Consider the following 22,192-nt stretch of genomic DNA (forward strand, 5'->3'; position numbering starts at 1 on the left):
GTTTACATCACATTCCTACACAAAATAGTGTGACATTAAGAAATCCTATCCTGTTTTTCTGAAATGCATTTCAGAGGCCTGATTCCCAGCATCCCTTTTTGAAGCTTTCTGCGCTATTGATAAGGCGAATTTAGCACATTTTGAAAGAGAAGTGTTCTTAAATCAAACCTAGAGAACCACAATGACGGTATCATTCAGATAGTACAAATGTTTTTGTATATTAGTATGGAAATTGTGAAATAAAACGTTTTTCATGCTGATTTTCAACAGTCGATCTGCAATCGTGAAACATAAGCTTTTGCTTGGAGGCCTCACAGGTACTGATCTAATTTTCTCTTTTAAGATTATTCACAAATCATATGATATGCTTTGTATAAATCAACTATATTGTTAGATCAAAATTGACTAAAAAGTGACTATCTCAATTTCATGACATATAGAAGAGTAAGGAGAAGAAGCTCATGTTTCAAATGTGGAGAGGCATCAACTTTTCATTATTTTCACCTCTACTAATTATATGCATTTTTATAATGTATGTGTTTATGTTGTCCTATAAATATACAGAGACATATAGCAAGATATAGGGAGATACATACGTGTAAAGTGGATATGTACAAGTTTATAAGTAAATGAGATGTTTTTCCAATTAATAATTCTAAGAACTGAATGGAAAAAGAAAATCGTAAAGTTTAGATAAGTCCCACTGTGATTTGTACTCAGATCCCGGTTTTCAGAGTCTAGAGTGCTAAGCATGATACCATCAAACCACCTGTACCAGGTTGAGCTTTTCATTTTGAGAGAAGAGATTGCATTCATGGGGGAATCTTATATTTTATTGCAAAATCGTATCTCACATAAAAAGTACTGTTCAACAGAGTGATAGCGTTACTTGAGTCCTCTGGGCAACATCCTTCCCTAACATAGTTCAATATGCAAAAGTTGAACAGAATAGAAAAGTAATAACATTCTGTTGGTCTTTGACTGTAGAACATTAAAAACTTTGAAATGTTCACATTGCTGCAGCAATTTGCTCCCTTGTCACATGGGAGGTTCCATGGTGTAATGGTTAGCACTTTGGACTTTGAATCCAAGGATCCGAGTTCAAATCTCGGTGGGACCACTTTCATGACTGTTGATCAAATCTTTTTCTGTCAAGTGTATTCATAAATATCACAAATCTAACACGGGTAGAGTGAAACATTAATTTATTGATTGTATTCTGAAAGTCTATTCGATGTGAGCAAATGATAGAACTTTTAGAAAACATGGAAATTAAATGGCTCAAAATAATGAGACATTTTGCGAGCTGACTCTGTTTTCTCAAACTCATCACAGGGGGCTGATGCAAGATATTACTTTCTTAAATCTTACTGTTATTGATAAGGGGAAGATGGAACTTTTTAATTGGAAATCCTTCATTAAAACAAAACTTGAGGAATCAAATTGTGTATTATGGGGACAGAAGATATGACGTTTTGAATAACAATCGTGAAATTCAGACACACATATATTTACACTCTGATTTTCTAAAGTAAATCCATAACCATAAAGTAAAATCTTTCGAAAGACGTGTCAAAGGTAATAATCTGAATTTCTCTTTCAAAGAAATTCACAATTAAATGCACTGTGTAAGTCAAGCATGTTGTCATATAAGAAATCAGCAAAAATTAACTATCTCATTACTGGTCATATAGATGAGAGAGGAAATGAACCTAACGTTTAAATTGTGGATGGGAAACAACAGTTTTTAGTTTTCAGCTTCAATACATATGTTTATGAATAATTGATTTCTTTATATAGTCTTATCGCTATCTAGACGGATATAGCTATGTATACATAGATGCATACTTATACGTTGATAAGTATCAGTATAAAACATTGACGTTATGTTTTTCCAAGACCAAATTCTAAGAAATGGGTGAAATAGTAAATCTCATAATTCAAGCAGGTCCCACCGAGATTTGAACTCGGATCGCTGGATTCAGAGTCCAGAGTGCTAACCATTACACCATGGAACCCTCCCATACATGAGTCATTTTTCCATTGAGACAAAAGAGAGCGCATTAGTGCGGGGGCATTTCTTACATTGATGAAACGATATCTCTGTTGAATGCTCATAGTGTAAAGAGCTATAATGTGATTTGATTCTGTTCAGATACATTCTCCTTAACAGTGTTAAATATGCAAACGTTTATCAGGATAGGCAAGTTATATCATAATGATCATCTTTGACTGTAACATATTAAAACATTTTACATTTCCAAACTAATACACCCATTTCTTTGTCTCTCACATGGGCTGCGCCAAAGAGCAATGATTGGCACGTTGGACTTTGCATGCAAAGGTACCAGTCCAAATCTTGGGGGTACTATTTTATTACTCTTGACCTTTTCTATTTCTGTCACCTTTGTTTATTGATAGCTCAAATCCAACACCAGTAGGTTGAAAGAGACAATTATTGATTCCTTTCAAAACGTCCATCAGCTTGAACAAGTTACAGAAATACAAACATTATAATACGTTTACATCACATTCCTACACAAAATAGTGTGACATTAAGAAATCATATCCTGTTTTTCTGAAATGCATTTCAGAGGCCTGATTCCCAGCATCCCTTTTTGAAGCTTTCTGTGCTATTGATAAGGCGAATTTAGCACATTTTGAAAGAGAAGTGTTCTTAAATCAAACCTAGAGAACCACAATGACGGTATCATTCAGATAGTACAAATGTTTTTGTATATTAGTATGGAAATTGTGAAATAAAACGTTTTTCATGCTGATTTTCAACAGTCGATCTGCAATCGTGAAACATAAGCTTTTGCTTGGAGGCCTCACAGGTACTGATCTAATTTTCTCTTTTAAGATTATTCACAAATCATATGATATGCTTTGTATAAATCAACTATATTGTTAGATCAAAATTGAGTAAAAAGTGACTATCTCAATTTCATGACATATAGAAGAGTAAGGAGAAGAAGCTCATGTTTCAAATGTGGAGAGGCAACAACTTTTCATTATTTTCACCTCTACTAATTATATGCATTTTTATAATGTATGTGTTTATGTTGTCCTATAAATATACAGAGACATATAGCAAGATATAGGGAGATACATACGTGTAAAGTGGATATGTACAAGTTTATAAGTAAATGAGATGTTTTTCCAATTAATAATTCTAAGAACTGAATGGAAAAAGAAAATCGTAAAGTTTAGATAAGTCCCACTGTGATTTGTACTCAGATCCCGGTTTTCAGAGTCTAGAGTGCTAAGCATGATACCATCAAACCACCTGTACCAGGTTGAGCTTTTCATTTTGAGAGAAGAGATTGCATTCACGGGGGAATCTTATATTTTATTGCAAAATCGTATCTCACATAAAAAGTACTGTTCAACAGAGTGATAGCGTTACTTGAGTCCTCTGGGCAACATCCTTCCCTAACATAGTTCAATATGCAAAAGTTGAACAGAATAGAAAAGTAATAACATTCTGTTGGTCTTTGACTGTAGAACATTAAAAACTTTGAAATGTTCACATTGCTGCAGCAATTTGCTCCCTTGTCACATGGGAGGTTCCATGGTGTAATGGTTAGCACTTTGGACTTTGAATCCAAGGATCCGTGTTCAAATCTCGGTGGGACCACTTTCATGACTGTTGATCAAATCTTTTTCTGTCAAGTGTATTCATAAATATCACAAATCTAACACGGGTAGAGTGAAACATTAATTTATTGATTGTATTCTGAAAGTCTATTCGATGTGAGCAAATGATAGAACTTTTAGAAAACATGGAAATTAAATGGCTCAAAATAATGAGACATTTTGCGAGCTGACTCTGTTTTCTCAAACTCATCACAGGGGGCTGATGCAAGATATTACTTTCTTAAATCTTACTGTTATTGATAAGGGGAAGATGGAACTTTTTAATTGGAAATCCTTCATTAAAACAAAACTTGAGGAATCAAATTGTGTATTATGGGGACAGAAGATATGACGTTTTGAATAACAATCGTGAAATTCAGACACACATATATTTACACTCTGATTTTCTAAAGTAAATCCATAACCATAAAGTAAAATCTTTCGAAAGACGTGTCAAAGGTAATAATCTGAATTTCTCTTTCAAAGAAATTCACAATTAAATGCACTGTGTAAGTCAAGCATGTTGTCATATAAGAAATCAGCAAAAATTAACTATCTCATTACTGGTCATATAGATGAGAGAGGAAATGAACCTAACGTTTAAATTGTGGATGGGAAACAACAGTTTTTAGTTTTCAGCTTCAATACATATGTTTATGAATAATTGATTTCTTTATATAGTCTTATCGCTATCTAGACGGATATAGCTATGTATACATAGATGCATACTTATACGTTGATAAGTATCAGTATAAAACATTGACGTTATGTTTTTCCAAGACCAAATTCTAAGAAATGGGTGAAATAGTAAATCTCATAATTCAAGCAGGTCCCACCGAGATTTGAACTCGGATCGCTGGATTCAGAGTCCAGAGTGCTAACCATTACACCATGGAACCCTCCCATACATGAGTCATTTTTCCATTGAGACAAAAGAGAGCGCATTAGTGCGGGGGCATTTCTTACATTGATGAAACGATATCTCTGTTGAATGCTCATAGTGTAAAGAGCTATAATGTGATTTGATTCTGTTCAGATACATTCTCCTTAACAGTGTTAAATATGCAAACGTTTATCAGGATAGGCAAGTTATATCATAATGATCATCTTTGACTGTAACATATTAAAACATTTTACATTTCCAAACTAATACACCCATTTCTTTGTCTCTCACATGGGCTGCGCCAAAGAGCAATGATTGGCACGTTGGACTTTGCATGCAAAGGTACCAGTCCAAATCTTGGGGGTACTATTTTATTACTCTTGACCTTTTCTATTTCTGTCACCTTTGTTTATTGATAGCTCAAATCCAACACCAGTAGGTTGAAAGAGACAATTATTGATTCCTTTCAAAACGTCCATCAGCTTGAACAAGTTACAGAAATACAAACATTATAATACGTTTACATCACATTCCTACACAAAATAGTGTGACATTAAGAAATCCTATCCTGTTTTTCTGAAATGCATTTCAGAGGCCTGATTCCCAGCATCCCTTTTTGAAGCTTTCTGCGCTATTGATAAGGCGAATTTAGCACATTTTGAAAGAGAAGTGTTCTTAAATCAAACCTAGAGAACCACAATGACGGTATCATTCAGATAGTACAAATGTTTTTGTATATTAGTATGGAAATTGTGAAATAAAACGTTTTTCATGCTGATTTTCAACAGTCGATCTGCAATCGTGAAACATAAGCTTTTGCTTGGAGGCCTCACAGGTACTGATCTAATTTTCTCTTTTAAGATTATTCACAAATCATATGATATGCTTTGTATAAATCAACTATATTGTTAGATCAAAATTGACTAAAAAGTGACTATCTCAATTTCATGACATATAGAAGAGTAAGGAGAAGAAGCTCATGTTTCAAATGTGGAGAGGCATCAACTTTTCATTATTTTCACCTCTACTAATTATATGCATTTTTATAATGTATGTGTTTATGTTGTCCTATAAATATACAGAGACATATAGCAAGATATAGGGAGATACATACGTGTAAAGTGGATATGTACAAGTTTATAAGTAAATGAGATGTTTTTCCAATTAATAATTCTAAGAACTGAATGGAAAAAGAAAATCGTAAAGTTTAGATAAGTCCCACTGTGATTTGTACTCAGATCCCGGTTTTCAGAGTCTAGAGTGCTAAGCATGATACCATCAAACCACCTGTACCAGGTTGAGCTTTTCATTTTGAGAGAAGAGATTGCATTCACGGGGGAATCTTATATTTTATTGCAAAATCGTATCTCACATAAAAAGTACTGTTCAACAGAGTGATAGCGTTACTTGAGTCCTCTGGGCAACATCCTTCCCTAACATAGTTCAATATGCAAAAGTTGAACAGAATAGAAAAGTAATAACATTCTGTTGGTCTTTGACTGTAGAACATTAAAAACTTTGAAATGTTCACATTGCTGCAGCAATTTGCTCCCTTGTCACATGGGAGGTTCCATGGTGTAATGGTTAGCACTTTGGACTTTGAATCCAAGGATCCGTGTTCAAATCTCGGTGGGACCACTTTCATGACTGTTGATCAAATCTTTTTCTGTCAAGTGTATTCATAAATATCACAAATCTAACACGGGTAGAGTGAAACATTAATTTATTGATTGTATTCTGAAAGTCTATTCGATGTGAGCAAATGATAGAACTTTTAGAAAACATGGAAATTAAATGGCTCAAAATAATGAGACATTTTGCGAGCTGACTCTGTTTTCTCAAACTCATCACAGGGGGCTGATGCAAGATATTACTTTCTTAAATCTTACTGTTATTGATAAGGGGAAGATGGAACTTTTTAATTGGAAATCCTTCATTAAAACAAAACTTGAGGAATCAAATTGTGTATTATGGGGACAGAAGATATGACGTTTTGAATAACAATCGTGAAATTCAGACACACATATATTTACACTCTGATTTTCTAAAGTAAATCCATAACCATAAAGTAAAATCTTTCGAAAGACGTGTCAAAGGTAATAATCTGAATTTCTCTTTCAAAGAAATTCACAATTAAATGCACTGTGTAAGTCAAGCATGTTGTCATATAAGAAATCAGCAAAAATTAACTATCTCATTACTGGTCATATAGATGAGAGAGGAAATGAACCTAACGTTTAAATTGTGGATGGGAAACAACAGTTTTTAGTTTTCAGCTTCAATACATATGTTTATGAATAATTTATTTCTTTATATAGTCTTATCGCTATCTAGACGGATATAGCTATGTATACATAGATGCATACTTATACGTTGATAAGTATCAGTATAAAACATTGACGTTATGTTTTTCCAAGACCAAATTCTAAGAAATGGGTGAAATAGTAAATCTCATAATTCAAGCAGGTCCCACCGAGATTTGAACTCGGATCGCTGGATTCAGAGTCCAGAGTGCTAACCATTACACCATGGAACCCTCCCATACATGAGTCATTTTTCCATTGAGACAAAAGAGAGCGCATTAGTGCGGGGGCATTTCTTACATTGATGAAACGATATCTCTGTTGAATGCTCATAGTGTAAAGAGCTATAATGTGATTTGATTCTGTTCAGATACATTCTCCTTAACAGTGTTAAATATGCAAACGTTTATCAGGATAGGCAAGTTATATCATAATGATCATCTTTGACTGTAACATATTAAAACATTTTACATTTCCAAACTAATACACCCATTTCTTTGTCTCTCACATGGGCTGCGCCAAAGAGCAATGATTGGCACGTTGGACTTTGCATGCAAAGGTACCAGTCCAAATCTTGGGGGTACTATTTTATTACTCTTGACCTTTTCTATTTCTGTCACCTTTGTTTATTGATAGCTCAAATCCAACACCAGTAGGTTGAAAGAGACAATTATTGATTCCTTTCAAAACGTCCATCAGCTTGAACAAGTTACAGAAATACAAACATTATAATACGTTTACATCACATTCCTACACAAAATAGTGTGACATTAAGAAATCCTATCCTGTTTTTCTGAAATGCATTTCAGAGGCCTGATTCCCAGCATCCCTTTTTGAAGCTTTCTGCGCTATTGATAAGGCGAATTTAGCACATTTTGAAAGAGAAGTGTTCTTAAATCAAACCTAGAGAACCACAATGACGGTATCATTCAGATAGTACAAATGTTTTTGTATATTAGTATGGAAATTGTGAAATAAAACGTTTTTCATGCTGATTTTCAACAGTCGATCTGCAATCGTGAAACATAAGCTTTTGCTTGGAGGCCTCACAGGTACTGATCTAATTTTCTCTTTTAAGATTATTCACAAATCATATGATATGCTTTGTATAAATCAACTATATTGTTAGATCAAAATTGACTAAAAAGTGACTATCTCAATTTCATGACATATAGAAGAGTAAGGAGAAGAAGCTCATGTTTCAAATGTGGAGAGGCATCAACTTTTCATTATTTTCACCTCTACTAATTATATGCATTTTTATAATGTATGTGTTTATGTTGTCCTATAAATATACAGAGACATATAGCAAGATATAGGGAGATACATACGTGTAAAGTGGATATGTACAAGTTTATAAGTAAATGAGATGTTTTTCCAATTAATAATTCTAAGAACTGAATGTAAAAAGAAAATCGTAAAGTTTAGATAAGTCCCACTGTGATTTGTACTCAGATCCCGGTTTTCAGAGTCTAGAGTGCTAAGCATGATACCATCAAACCACCTGTACCAGGTTGAGCTTTTCATTTTGAGAGAAGAGATTGCATTCACGGGGGAATCTTATATTTTATTGCAAAATCGTATCTCACATAAAAAGTACTGTTCAACAGAGTGATAGCGTTACTTGAGTCCTCTGGGCAACATCCTTCCCTAACATAGTTCAATATGCAAAAGTTGAACAGAATAGAAAAGTAATAACATTCTGTTGGTCTTTGACTGTAGAACATTAAAAACTTTGAAATGTTCACATTGCTGCAGCAATTTGCTCCCTTGTCACATGGGAGGTTCCATGGTGTAATGGTTAGCACTTTGGACTTTGAATCCAAGGATCTGAGTTCAAATCTCGGTGGGACCACTTTCATGACTGTTGATCAAATCTTTTTCTGTCAAGTGTATTCATAAATATCACAAATCTAACACGGGTAGAGTGAAACATTAATTTATTGATTGTATTCTGAAAGTCTATTCGATGTGAGCAAATGATAGAACTTTTAGAAAACATGGAAATTAAATGGCTCAAAATAATGAGACATTTTGCGAGCTGACTCTGTTTTCTCAAACTCATCACAGGGGGCTAATGCAAGATATTACTTTCTTAAATCTTACTGTTATTGATAAGGGGAAGATGGAACTTTTTAATTGGAAATCCTTCATTAAAACAAAACTTGAGGAATCAAATTGTGTATTATGGGGACAGAAGATATGACGTTTTGAATAACAATCGTGAAATTCAGACACACATATATTTACACTCTGATTTTCTAAAGTAAATCCATAACCATAAAGTAAAATCTTTCGAAAGACGTGTCAAAGGTAATAATCTGAATTTCTCTTTCAAAGAAATTCACAATTAAATGCACTGTGTAAGTCAAGCATGTTGTCATATAAGAAATCAGCAAAAATTAACTATCTCATTACTGGTCATATAGATGAGAGAGGAAATGAACCTAACGTTTAAATTGTGGATGGGAAACAACAGTTTTTAGTTTTCAGCTTCAATACATATGTTTATGAATAATTGATTTCTTTATATAGTCTTATCGCTATCTAGACGGATATAGCTATGTATACATAGATGCATACTTATACGTTGATAAGTATCAGTATAAAACATTGACGTTATGTTTTTCCAAGACCAAATTCTAAGAAATGGGTGAAATAGTAAATCTCATAATTCAAGCAGGTCCCACCGAGATTTGAACTCGGATCGCTGGATTCAGAGTCCAGAGTGCTAACCATTACACCATGGAACCCTCCCATACATGAGTCATTTTTCCATTGAGACAAAAGAGAGCGCATTAGTGCGGGGGCATTTCTTACATTGATGAAACGATATCTCTGTTGAATGCTCATAGTGTAAAGAGCTATAATGTGATTTGATTCTGTTCAGATACATTCTCCTTAACAGTGTTAAATATGCAAACGTTTATCAGGATAGGTAAGTTATATCATAATGATCATCTTTGACTGTAACATATTAAAACATTTTACATTTCCAAACTAATACACCCATTTCTTTGTCTCTCACATGGGATGCGCCAAAGAGCAATGATTGGCACGTTGGACTTTGCATGCAAAGGTACCAGTCCAAATCTTGGGGGTACTATTTTATTACTCTTGACCTTTTCTATTTCTGTCACCTTTGTTTATTGATAGCTCAAATCCAACACCAGTAGGTTGAAAGAGACAATTATTGATTCCTTTCAAAACGTCTATCAGCTTGAACAAGTTACAGAAATACAAACATTATAATACGTTTACATCACATTCCTACACAAAATAGTGTGACATTAAGAAATCCTATCCTGTTTTTCTGAAATGCATTTCAGAGGCCTGATTCCCAGCATCCCTTTTTGAAGCTTTCTGCGCTATTGATAAGGCGAATTTAGCACATTTTGAAAGAGAAGTGTTCTTAAATCAAACCTAGAGAACCACAATGACGGTATCATTCAGATAGTACAAATGTTTTTGTATATTAGTATGGAAATTGTGAAATAAAACGTTTTTCATGCTGATTTTCAACAGTCGATCTGCAATCGTGAAACATAAGCTTTTGCTTGGAGGCCTCACAGGTACTGATCTAATTTTCTCTTTTAAGATTATTCACAAATCATATGATATGCTTTGTATAAATCAACTATATTGTTAGATCAAAATTGACTAAAAAGTGACTATCTCAATTTCATGACATATAGAAGAGTAAGGAGAAGAAGCTCATGTTTCAAATGTGGAGAGGCATCAACTTTTCATTATTTTCACCTCTACTAATTATATGCATTTTTATAATGTATGTGTTTATGTTGTCCTATAAATATACAGAGACATATAGCAAGATATAGGGAGATACATACGTGTAAAGTGGATATGTACAAGTTTATAAGTAAATGAGATGTTTTTCCAATTAATAATTCTAAGAACTGAATGGAAAAAGAAAATCGTAAAGTTTAGATAAGTCCCACTGTGATTTGTACTCAGATCCCGGTTTTCAGAGTCTAGAGTGCTAAGCATGATACCATCAAACCACCTGTACCAGGTTGAGCTTTTCATTTTGAGAGAAGAGATTGCATTCATGGGGGAATCTTATATTTTATTGCAAAATCGTATCTCACATAAAAAGTACTGTTCAACAGAGTGATAGCGTTACTTGAGTCCTCTGGGCAACATCCTTCCCTAACATAGTTCAATATGCAAAAGTTGAACAGAATAGAAAAGTAATAACATTCTGTTGGTCTTTGACTGTAGAACATTAAAAACTTTGAAATGTTCACATTGCTGCAGCAATTTGCTCCCTTGTCACATGGGAGGTTCCATGGTGTAATGGTTAGCACTTTGGACTTTGAATCCAAGGATCCGAGTTCAAATCTCGGTGGGACCACTTTCATGACTGTTGATCAAATCTTTTTCTGTCAAGTGTATTCATAAATATCACAAATCTAACACGGGTAGAGTGAAACATTAATTTATTGATTGTATTCTGAAAGTCTATTCGATGTGAGCAAATGATAGAACTTTTAGAAAACATGGAAATTAAATGGCTCAAAATAATGAGACATTTTGCGAGCTGACTCTGTTTTCTCAAACTCATCACAGGGGGCTGATGCAAGATATTACTTTCTTAAATCTTACTGTTATTGATAAGGGGAAGATGGAACTTTTTAATTGGAAATCCTTCATTAAAACAAAACTTGAGGAATCAAATTGTGTATTATGGGGACAGAAGATATGACGTTTTGAATAACAATCGTGAAATTCAGACACACATATATTTACACTCTGATTTTCTAAAGTAAATCCATAACCATAAAGTAAAATCTTTCGAAAGACGTGTCAAAGGTAATAATCTGAATTTCTCTTTCAAAGAAATTCACAATTAAATGCACTGTGTAAGTCAAGCATGTTGTCATATAAGAAATCAGCAAAAATTAACTATCTCATTACTGGTCATATAGATGAGAGAGGAAATGAACCTAACGTTTAAATTGTGGATGGGAAACAACAGTTTTTAGTTTTCAGCTTCAATACATATGTTTATGAATAATTGATTTCTTTATATAGTCTTATCGCTATCTAGACGGATATAGCTATGTATACATAGATGCATACTTATACGTTGATAAGTATCAGTATAAAACATTGACGTTATGTTTTTCCAAGACCAAATTCTAAGAAATGGGTGAAATAGTAAATCTCATAATTCAAGCAGGTCCCACCGAGATTTGAACTCGGATCGCTGGATTCAGAGTCCAGAGTGCTAACCATTACACCATGGAACCCTCCCATACATGAGTCATTTTTCCATTGAGACAAAAGAGAGCGCATTAGTGCGGGGGCATTTCTTACATTGATGAAACGATATCTCTGTTGAATGCTCATAGTGTAAAGAGCTATAATGTGATTTGATTCTGTTCAGATACATTCTCCTTAACAGTGTTAAATATGCAAACGTTTATCAGGATAGGCAAGTTATATCATAATGATCATCTTTGACTGTAACATATTAAAACATTTTACATTTCCAAACTAATACACCCATTTCTTTGTCTCTCACATGGGCTGCGCCAAAGAGCAATGATTGGCACGTTGGACTTTGCATGCAAAGGTACCAGTCCAAATCTTGGGGGTACTATTTTATTACTCTTGACCTTTTCTATTTCTGTCACCTTTGTTTATTGATAGCTCAAATCCAACACCAGTAGGTTGAAAGAGACAATTATTGATTCCTTTCAAAACGTCCATCAGCTTGAACAAGTTACAGAAATACAAACATTATAATACGTTTACATCACATTCCTACACAAAATAGTGTGACATTAAGAAATCCTATCCTGTTTTTCTGAAATGCATTTCAGAGGCCTGATTCCCAGCATCCCTTTTTGAAGCTTTCTGCGCTATTGATAAGGCGAATTTAGCACATTTTGAAAGAGAAGTGTTCTTAAATCAAACCTAGAGAACCACAATGACGGTATCATTCAGATAGTACAAATGTTTTTGTATATTAGTATGGAAATTGTGAAATAAAACGTTTTTCATGCTGATTTTCAACAGTCGATCTGCAATCGTGAAACATAAGCTTTTGCTTGGAGGCCTCACAGGTACTGATCTAATTTTCTCTTTTAAGATTATTCACAAATCATATGATATGCTTTGTATAAATCAACTATATTGTTAGATCAAAATTGACTAAAAAGTGACTATCTCAATTTCATGACATATAGAAGAGTAAGGAGAAGAAGCTCATGTTTCAAATGTGGAGAGGCATCAACTTTTCATTATTTTCACCTCTACTAATTATATGCATTTTTATAATGTATGTGTTTATGTTGTCCTATAAATATACAGAGACATATAGCAAGATATAGGGAGATACATACGTGTAAAGTGGATATGTACAAGTTTATAAGTAAATGAGATGTTTTTCCAATTAATAATTCTAAGAACTGAATGTAAAAAGAAAATCGTAAAGTTTAGATAAGTCCCACTGTGATTTGTACTCAGATCCCGGTTTTCAGAGTCTAGAGTGCTAAGCATGATACCATCAAACCACCTGTACCAGGTTGAGCTTTTCATTTTGAGAGAAGAGATTGCATTCACGGGGGAATCTTATATTTTATTGCAAAATCGTATCTCACATAAAAAGTACTGTTCAACAGAGTGATAGCGTTACTTGAGTCCTCTGGGCAACATCCTTCCCTAACATAGTTCAATATGCAAAAGTTGAACAGAATAGAAAAGTAATAACATTCTGTTGGTCTTTGACTGTAGAACATTAAAAACTTTGAAATGTTCACATTGCTGCAGCAATTTGCTCCCTTGTCACATGGGAGGTTCCATGGTGTAATGGTTAGCACTTTGGACTTTGAATCCAAGGATCCGAGTTCAAATCTCGGTGGGACCACTTTCATGACTGTTGATCAAATCTTTTTCTGTCAAGTGTATTCATAAATATCACAAATCTAACACGGGTAGAGTGAAACATTAATTTATTGATTGTATTCTGAAAGTCTATTCGATGTGAGCAAATGATAGAACTTTTAGAAAACATGGAAATTAAATGGCTCAAAATAATGAGACATTTTGCGAGCTGACTCTGTTTTCTCAAACTCATCACAGGGGGCTAATGCAAGATATTACTTTCTTAAATCTTACTGTTATTGATAAGGGGAAGATGGAACGTTTTAATTGGAAATCCTTCATTAAAACAAAACTTGAGGAATCAAATTGTGTATTATGGGGACAGAAGATATGACGTTTTGAATAACAATCGTGAAATTCAGACACACATATATTTACACTCTGATTTTCTAAAGTAAATCCATAACCATAAAGTAAAATCTTTCGAAAGACGTGTCAAAGGTAATAATCTGAATTTCTCTTTCAAAGAAATTCACAATTAAATGCACTGTGTAAGTCAAGCATGTTGTCATATAAGAAATCAGCAAAAATTAACTATCTCATTACTGGTCATATAGATGAGAGAGGAAATGAACCTAACGTTTAAATTGTGGATGGGAAACAACAGTTTTTAGTTTTCAGCTTCAATACATATGTTTATGAATAATTGATTTCTTTATATAGTCTTATCGCTATCTAGACGGATATAGCTATGTATACATAGATGCATACTTATACGTTGATAAGTATCAGTATAAAACATTGACGTTATGTTTTTCCAAGACCAAATTCTAAGAAATGGGTGAAATAGTAAATCTCATAATTCAAGCAGGTCCCACCGAGATTTGAACTCGGATCGCTGGATTCAGAGTCCAGAGTGCTAACCATTACACCATGGAACCCTCCCATACATGAGTCATTTTTCCATTGAGACAAAAGAGAGCGCATTAGTGCGGGGGCATTTCTTACATTGATGAAACGATATCTCTGTTGAATGCTCATAGTGTAAAGAGCTATAATGTGATTTGATTCTGTTCAGATACATTCTCCTTAACAGTGTTAAATATGCAAACGTTTATCAGGATAGGCAAGTTATATCATAATGATCATCTTTGACTGTAACATATTAAAACATTTTACATTTCCAAACTAATACACCCATTTCTTTGTCTCTCACATGGGATGCGCCAAAGAGCAATGATTGGCACGTTGGACTTTGCATGCAAAGGTACCAGTCCAAATCTTGGGGGTACTATTTTATTACTCTTGACCTTTTCTATTTCTGTCACCTTTGTTTATTGATAGCTCAAATCCAACACCAGTAGGTTGAAAGAGACAATTATTGATTCCTTTCAAAACGTCTATCAGCTTGAACAAGTTACAGAAATACAAACATTATAATACGTTTACATCACATTCCTACACAAAATAGTGTGACATTAAGAAATCCTATCCTGTTTTTCTGAAATGCATTTCAGAGGCCTGATTCCCAGCATCCCTTTTTGAAGCTTTCTGCGCTATTGATAAGGCGAATTTAGCACATTTTGAAAGAGAAGTGTTCTTAAATCAAACCTAGAGAACCACAATGACGGTATCATTCAGATAGTACAAATGTTTTTGTATATTAGTATGGAAATTGTGAAATAAAACGTTTTTCATGCTGATTTTCAACAGTCGATCTGCAATCGTGAAACATAAGCTTTTGCTTGGAGGCCTCACAGGTACTGATCTAATTTTCTCTTTTAAGATTATTCACAAATCATATGATATGCTTTGTATAAATCAACTATATTGTTAGATCAAAATTGACTAAAAAGTGACTATCTCAATTTCATGACATATAGAAGAGTAAGGAGAAGAAGCTCATGTTTCAAATGTGGAGAGGCATCAACTTTTCATTATTTTCACCTCTACTAATTATATGCATTTTTATAATGTATGTGTTTATGTTGTCCTATAAATATACAGAGACATATAGCAAGATATAGGGAGATACATACGTGTAAAGTGGATATGTACAAGTTTATAAGTAAATGAGATGTTTTTCCAATTAATAATTCTAAGAACTGAATGTAAAAAGAAAATCGTAAAGTTTAGATAAGTCCCACTGTGATTTGTACTCAGATCCCGGTTTTCAGAGTCTAGAGTGCTAAGCATGATACCATCAAACCACCTGTACCAGGTTGAGCTTTTCATTTTGAGAGAAGAGATTGCATTCACGGGGGAATCTTATATTTTATTGCAAAATCGTATCTCACATAAAAAGTACTGTTCAACAGAGTGATAGCGTTACTTGAGTCCTCTGGGCAACATCCTTCCCTAACATAGTTCAATATGCAAAAGTTGAACAGAATAGAAAAGTAATAACATTCTGTTGGTCTTTGACTGTAGAACATTAAAAACTTTGAAATGTTCACATTGCTGCAGCAATTTGCTCCCTTGTCACATGGGAGGTTCCATGGTGTAATGGTTAGCACTTTGGACTTTGAATCCAAGGATCCGTGTTCAAATCTCGGTGGGACCACTTTCATGACTGTTGATCAAATCTTTTCTGTCAAGTGTATTCATAAATATCACAAATCTAACACGGGTAGAGTGAAACATTAATTTATTGATTGTATTCTGAAAGTCTATTCGATGTGAGCAAATGATAGAACTTTTAGAAAACATGGAAATTAAATGGCTCAAAATAATGAGACATTTTGCGAGCTGACTCTGTTTTCTCAAACTCATCACAGGGGGCTGATGCAAGATATTACTTTCTTAAATCTTACTGTTATTGATAAGGGGAAGATGGAACTTTTTAATTGGAAATCCTTCATTAAAACAAAACTTGAGGAATCAAATTGTGTATTATGGGGACAGAAGATATGACGTTTTGAATAACAATCGTGAAATTCAGACACACATATATTTACACTCTGATTTTCTAAAGTAAATCCATAACCATAAAGTAAAATCTTTCGAAAGACGTGTCAAAGGTAATAATCTGAATTTCTCTTTCAAAGAAATTCACAATTAAATGCACTGTGTAAGTCAAGCATGTTGTCATATAAGAAATCAGCAAAAATTAACTATCTCATTACTGGTCATATAGATGAGAGAGGAAATGAACCTAACGTTTAAATTGTGGATGGGAAACAACAGTTTTTAGTTTTCAGCTTCAATACATATGTTTATGAATAATTGATTTCTTTATATAGTCTTATCGCTATCTAGACGGATATAGCTATGTATACATAGATGCATACTTATACGTTGATAAGTATCAGTATAAAACATTGACGTTATGTTTTTCCAAGACCAAATTCTAAGAAATGGGTGAAATAGTAAATCTCATAATTCAAGCAGGTCCCACCGAGATTTGAACTCGGATCGCTGGATTCAGAGTCCAGAGTGCTAACCATTACACCATGGAACCCTCCCATACATGAGTCATTTTTCCATTGAGACAAAAGAGAGCGCATTAGTGCGGGGGCATTTCTTACATTGATGAAACGATATCTCTGTTGAATGCTCATAGTGTAAAGAGCTATAATGTGATTTGATTCTGTTCAGATACATTCTCCTTAACAGTGTTAAATATGCAAACGTTTATCAGGATAGGCAAGTTATATCATAATGATCATCTTTGACTGTAACATATTAAAACATTTTACATTTCCAAACTAATACACCCATTTCTTTGTCTCTCACATGGGCTGCGCCAAAGAGCAATGATTGGCACGTTGGACTTTGCATGCAAAGGTACCAGTCCAAATCTTGGGGGTACTATTTTATTACTCTTGACCTTTTCTATTTCTGTCACCTTTGTTTATTGATAGCTCAAATCCAACACCAGTAGGTTGAAAGAGACAATTATTGATTCCTTTCAAAACGTCCATCAGCTTGAACAAGTTACAGAAATACAAACATTATAATACGTTTACATCACATTCCTACACAAAATAGTGTGACATTAAGAAATCCTATCCTGTTTTTCTGAAATGCATTTCAGAGGCCTGATTCCCAGCATCCCTTTTTGAAGCTTTCTGCGCTATTGATAAGGCGAATTTAGCACATTTTGAAAGAGAAGTGTTCTTAAATCAAACCTAGAGAACCACAATGACGGTATCATTCAGATAGTACAAATGTTTTTGTATATTAGTATGGAAATTGTGAAATAAAACGTTTTTCATGCTGATTTTCAACAGTCGATCTGCAATCGTGAAACATAAGCTTTTGCTTGGAGGCCTCACAGGTACTGATCTAATTTTCTCTTTTAAGATTATTCACAAATCATATGATATGCTTTGTATAAATCAACTATATTGTTAGATCAAAATTGACTAAAAAGTGACTATCTCAATTTCATGACATATAGAAGAGTAAGGAGAAGAAGCTCATGTTTCAAATGTGGAGAGGCATCAACTTTTCATTATTTTCACCTCTACTAATTATATGCATTTTTATAATGTATGTGTTTATGTTGTCCTATAAATATACAGAGACATATAGCAAGATATAGGGAGATACATACGTGTAAAGTGGATATGTACAAGTTTATAAGTAAATGAGATGTTTTTCCAATTATTAATTCTAAGAACTGAATGTAAAAAGAAAATCGTAAAGTTTAGATAAGTCCCACTGTGATTTGTACTCAGATCCCGGTTTTCAGAGTCTAGAGTGCTAAGCATGATACCATCAAACCACCTGTACCAGGTTGAGCTTTTCATTTTGAGAGAAGAGATTGCATTCACGGGGGAATCTTATATTTTATTGCAAAATCGTATCTCACATAAAAAGTACTGTTCAACAGAGTGATAGCGTTACTTGAGTCCTCTGGGCAACATCCTTCCCTAACATAGTTCAATATGCAAAAGTTGAACAGAATAGAAAAGTAATAACATTCTGTTGGTCTTTGACTGTAGAACATTAAAAACTTTGAAATGTTCACATTGCTGCAGCAATTTGCTCCCTTGTCACATGGGAGGTTCCATGGTGTAATGGTTAGCACTTTGGACTTTGAATCCAAGGATCCGAGTTCAAATCTCGGTGGGACCACTTTCATGACTGTTGATCAAATCTTTTTCTGTCAAGTGTATTCATAAATATCACAAATCTAACACGGGTAGAGTGAAACATTAATTTATTGATTGTATTCTGAAAGTCTATTCGATGTGAGCAAATGATAGAACTTTTAGAAAACATGGAAATTAAATGGCTCAAAATAATGAGACATTTTGCGAGCTGACTCTGTTTTCTCAAACTCATCACAGGGGGCTAATGCAAGATATTACTTTCTTAAATCTTACTGTTATTGATAAGGGGAAGATGGAACGTTTTAATTGGAAATCCTTCATTAAAACAAAACTTGAGGAATCAAATTGTGTATTATGGGGACAGAAGATATGACGTTTTGAATAACAATCGTGAAATTCAGACACACATATATTTACACTCTGATTTTCTAAAGTAAATCCATAACCATAAAGTAAAATCTTTCGAAAGACGTGTCAAAGGTAATAATCTGAATTTCTCTTTCAAAGAAATTCACAATTAAATGCACTGTGTAAGTCAAGCATGTTGTCATATAAGAAATCAGCAAAAATTAACTATCTCATTACTGGTCATATAGATGAGAGAGGAAATGAACCTAACGTTTAAATTGTGGATGGGAAACAACAGTTTTTAGTTTTCAGCTTCAATACATATGTTTATGAATAATTGATTTCTTTATATAGTCTTATCGCTATCTAGACGGATATAGCTATGTATACATAGATGCATACTTATACGTTGATAAGTATCAGTATAAAACATTGACGTTATGTTTTTCCAAGACCAAATTCTAAGAAATGGGTGAAATAGTAAATCTCATAATTCAAGCAGGTCCCACCGAGATTTGAACTCGGATCGCTGGATTCAGAGTCCAGAGTGCTAACCATTACACCATGGAACCCTCCCATACATGAGTCATTTTTCCATTGAGACAAAAGAGAGCGCATTAGTGCGGGGGCATTTCTTACATTGATGAAACGATATCTCTGTTGAATGCTCATAGTGTAAAGAGCTATAATGTGATTTGATTCTGTTCAGATACATTCTCCTTAACAGTGTTAAATATGCAAACGTTTATCAGGATAGGCAAGTTATATCATAATGATCATCTTTGACTGTAACATATTAAAACATTTTACATTTCCAAACTAATACACCCATTTCTTTGTCTCTCACATGGGATGCGCCAAAGAGCAATGATTGGCACGTTGGACTTTGCATGCAAAGGTACCAGTCCAAATCTTGGGGGTACTATTTTATTACTCTTGACCTTTTCTATTTCTGTCACCTTTGTTTATTGATAGCTCAAATCCAACACCAGTAGGTTGAAAGAGACAATTATTGATTCCTTTCAAAACGTCTATCAGCTTGAACAAGTTACAGAAATACAAACATTATAATACGTTTACATCACATTCCTACACAAAATAGTGTGACATTAAGAAATCCTATCCTGTTTTTCTGAAATGCATTTCAGAGGCCTGATTCCCAGCATCCCTTTTTGAAGCTTTCTGCGCTATTGATAAGGCGAATTTAGCACATTTTGAAAGAGAAGTGTTCTTAAATCAAACCTAGAGAACCACAATGACGGTATCATTCAGATAGTACAAATGTTTTTGTATATTAGTATGGAAATTGTGAAATAAAACGTTTTTCATGCTGATTTTCAACAGTCGATCTGCAATCGTGAAACATAAGCTTTTGCTTGGAGGCCTCACAGGTACTGATCTAATTTTCTCTTTTAAGATTATTCACAAATCATATGATATGCTTTGTATAAATCAACTATATTGTTAGATCAAAATTGACTAAAAAGTGACTATCTCAATTTCATGACATATAGAAGAGTAAGGAGAAGAAGCTCATGTTTCAAATGTGGAGAGGCATCAACTTTTCATTATTTTCACCTCTACTAATTATATGCATTTTTATAATGTATGTGTTTATGTTGTCCTATAAATATACAGAGACATATAGCAAGATATAGGGAGATACATACGTGTAAAGTGGATATGTACAAGTTTATAAGTAAATGAGATGTTTTTCCAATTAATAATTCTAAGAACTGAATGTAAAAAGAAAATCGTAAAGTTTAGATAAGTCCCACTGTGATTTGTACTCAGATCCCGGTTTTCAGAGTCTAGAGTGCTAAGCATGATACCATCAAACCACCTGTACCAGGTTGAGCTTTTCATTTTGAGAGAAGAGATTGCATTCACGGGGGAATCTTATATTTTATTGCAAAATCGTATCTCACATAAAAAGTACTGTTCAACAGAGTGATAGCGTTACTTGAGTCCTCTGGGCAACATCCTTCCCTAACATAGTTCAATATGCAAAAGTTGAACAGAATAGAAAAGTAATAACATTCTGTTGGTCTTTGACTGTAGAACATTAAAAACTTTGAAATGTTCACATTGCTGCAGCAATTTGCTCCCTTGTCACATGGGAGGTTCCATGGTGTAATGGTTAGCACTTTGGACTTTGAATCCAAGGATCCGAGTTCAAACCTCGGTGGGACCACTTTCATGACTGTTGATCAAATCTTTTTCTGTCAAGTGTATTCATAAATATCACAAATCTAACACGGGTAGAGTGAAACATTAATTTATTGATTGTATTCTGAAAGTCTATTCGATGTGAGCAAATGATAGAACTTTTAGAAAACATGGAAATTAAATGGCTCAAAATAATGAGACATTTTGCGAGCTGACTCTGTTTTCTCAAACTCATCACAGGGGGCTAATGCAAGATATTACTTTCTTAAATCTTACTGTTATTGATAAGGGGAAGATGGAACTTTTTAATTGGAAATCCTTCATTAAAACAAAACTTGAGGAATCAAATTGTGTATTATGGGGACAGAAGATATGACGTTTTGAATAACAATCGTGAAATTCAGACACACATATATTTACACTCTGATTTTCTAAAGTAAATCCATAACCATAAAGTAAAATCTTTCGAAAGACGTGTCAAAGGTAATAATCTGAATTTCTCTTTCAAAGAAATTCACAATTAAATGCACTGTGTAAGTCAAGCATGTTGTCATATAAGAAATCAGCAAAAATTAACTATCTCATTACTGGTCATATAGATGAGAGAGGAAATGAACCTAACGTTTAAATTGTGGATGGGAAACAACAGTTTTTAGTTTTCAGCTTCAATACATATGTTTATGAATAATTGATTTCTTTATATAGTCTTATCGCTATCTAGACGGATATAGCTATGTATACATAGATGCATACTTATACGTTGATAAGTATCAGTATAAAACATTGACGTTATGTTTTTCCAAGACCAAATTCTAAGAAATGGGTGAAATAGTAAATGTCATAATTCAAGCAGGTCCCACCGAGATTTGAACTCGGATCGCTGGATTCAGAGTCCAGAGTGCTAACCATTACACCATGGAACCCTCCCATACATGAGT

The 22,192-nt window shown here is 33.9% G+C and overlaps 18 non-coding genes across 18 annotated transcripts; 9 read left to right on the forward strand and 9 right to left on the reverse strand.

The window, feature by feature from the left end:
• Positions 1 to 1,048: 1,048 nt before the first annotated feature.
• TRNAQ-UUG (transfer RNA glutamine (anticodon UUG)) lies at positions 1,049 to 1,120 on the forward strand. The gene has a single exon. It is a non-coding gene; the product is annotated as a tRNA-Gln (tRNA).
• Positions 1,121 to 1,946: 826 nt separating this feature from the next.
• On the reverse strand, positions 1,947 to 2,018 carry TRNAQ-CUG (transfer RNA glutamine (anticodon CUG)). The gene has a single exon. It is a non-coding gene; the product is annotated as a tRNA-Gln (tRNA).
• A 1,550-nt stretch (positions 2,019 to 3,568) lies between these two features.
• On the forward strand, positions 3,569 to 3,640 carry TRNAQ-UUG (transfer RNA glutamine (anticodon UUG)). The gene has a single exon. It is a non-coding gene; the product is annotated as a tRNA-Gln (tRNA).
• Positions 3,641 to 4,466: 826 nt separating this feature from the next.
• TRNAQ-CUG (transfer RNA glutamine (anticodon CUG)) lies at positions 4,467 to 4,538 on the reverse strand. The gene has a single exon. It is a non-coding gene; the product is annotated as a tRNA-Gln (tRNA).
• A 1,550-nt stretch (positions 4,539 to 6,088) lies between these two features.
• On the forward strand, positions 6,089 to 6,160 carry TRNAQ-UUG (transfer RNA glutamine (anticodon UUG)). The gene has a single exon. It is a non-coding gene; the product is annotated as a tRNA-Gln (tRNA).
• An 826-nt stretch (positions 6,161 to 6,986) lies between these two features.
• TRNAQ-CUG (transfer RNA glutamine (anticodon CUG)) lies at positions 6,987 to 7,058 on the reverse strand. The gene has a single exon. It is a non-coding gene; the product is annotated as a tRNA-Gln (tRNA).
• A 1,550-nt stretch (positions 7,059 to 8,608) lies between these two features.
• On the forward strand, positions 8,609 to 8,680 carry TRNAQ-UUG (transfer RNA glutamine (anticodon UUG)). The gene has a single exon. It is a non-coding gene; the product is annotated as a tRNA-Gln (tRNA).
• Positions 8,681 to 9,506: 826 nt separating this feature from the next.
• TRNAQ-CUG (transfer RNA glutamine (anticodon CUG)) lies at positions 9,507 to 9,578 on the reverse strand. The gene has a single exon. It is a non-coding gene; the product is annotated as a tRNA-Gln (tRNA).
• A 1,550-nt stretch (positions 9,579 to 11,128) lies between these two features.
• Positions 11,129 to 11,200, forward strand: TRNAQ-UUG (transfer RNA glutamine (anticodon UUG)). Its single transcript has one exon. It is a non-coding gene; the product is annotated as a tRNA-Gln (tRNA).
• Positions 11,201 to 12,026: 826 nt separating this feature from the next.
• On the reverse strand, positions 12,027 to 12,098 carry TRNAQ-CUG (transfer RNA glutamine (anticodon CUG)). The gene has a single exon. It is a non-coding gene; the product is annotated as a tRNA-Gln (tRNA).
• Positions 12,099 to 13,648: 1,550 nt separating this feature from the next.
• On the forward strand, positions 13,649 to 13,720 carry TRNAQ-UUG (transfer RNA glutamine (anticodon UUG)). The gene has a single exon. It is a non-coding gene; the product is annotated as a tRNA-Gln (tRNA).
• An 826-nt stretch (positions 13,721 to 14,546) lies between these two features.
• Positions 14,547 to 14,618, reverse strand: TRNAQ-CUG (transfer RNA glutamine (anticodon CUG)). Its single transcript has one exon. It is a non-coding gene; the product is annotated as a tRNA-Gln (tRNA).
• A 1,550-nt stretch (positions 14,619 to 16,168) lies between these two features.
• TRNAQ-UUG (transfer RNA glutamine (anticodon UUG)) lies at positions 16,169 to 16,240 on the forward strand. The gene has a single exon. It is a non-coding gene; the product is annotated as a tRNA-Gln (tRNA).
• Positions 16,241 to 17,065: 825 nt separating this feature from the next.
• TRNAQ-CUG (transfer RNA glutamine (anticodon CUG)) lies at positions 17,066 to 17,137 on the reverse strand. Its single transcript has one exon. It is a non-coding gene; the product is annotated as a tRNA-Gln (tRNA).
• Positions 17,138 to 18,687: 1,550 nt separating this feature from the next.
• TRNAQ-UUG (transfer RNA glutamine (anticodon UUG)) lies at positions 18,688 to 18,759 on the forward strand. Its single transcript has one exon. It is a non-coding gene; the product is annotated as a tRNA-Gln (tRNA).
• An 826-nt stretch (positions 18,760 to 19,585) lies between these two features.
• On the reverse strand, positions 19,586 to 19,657 carry TRNAQ-CUG (transfer RNA glutamine (anticodon CUG)). Its single transcript has one exon. It is a non-coding gene; the product is annotated as a tRNA-Gln (tRNA).
• Positions 19,658 to 21,207: 1,550 nt separating this feature from the next.
• Positions 21,208 to 21,279, forward strand: TRNAQ-UUG (transfer RNA glutamine (anticodon UUG)). The gene has a single exon. It is a non-coding gene; the product is annotated as a tRNA-Gln (tRNA).
• Positions 21,280 to 22,105: 826 nt separating this feature from the next.
• TRNAQ-CUG (transfer RNA glutamine (anticodon CUG)) lies at positions 22,106 to 22,177 on the reverse strand. Its single transcript has one exon. It is a non-coding gene; the product is annotated as a tRNA-Gln (tRNA).
• Between the last annotated feature and the right edge of the window lie 15 nt (positions 22,178 to 22,192).

The sequence above is a fragment of the Lissotriton helveticus genome, chromosome 4_1 (genome assembly GCF_964261635.1).
Source record: "Lissotriton helveticus chromosome 4_1, aLisHel1.1, whole genome shotgun sequence".
Classification (NCBI taxonomy): domain Eukaryota; kingdom Metazoa; phylum Chordata; class Amphibia; order Caudata; family Salamandridae; genus Lissotriton; species Lissotriton helveticus.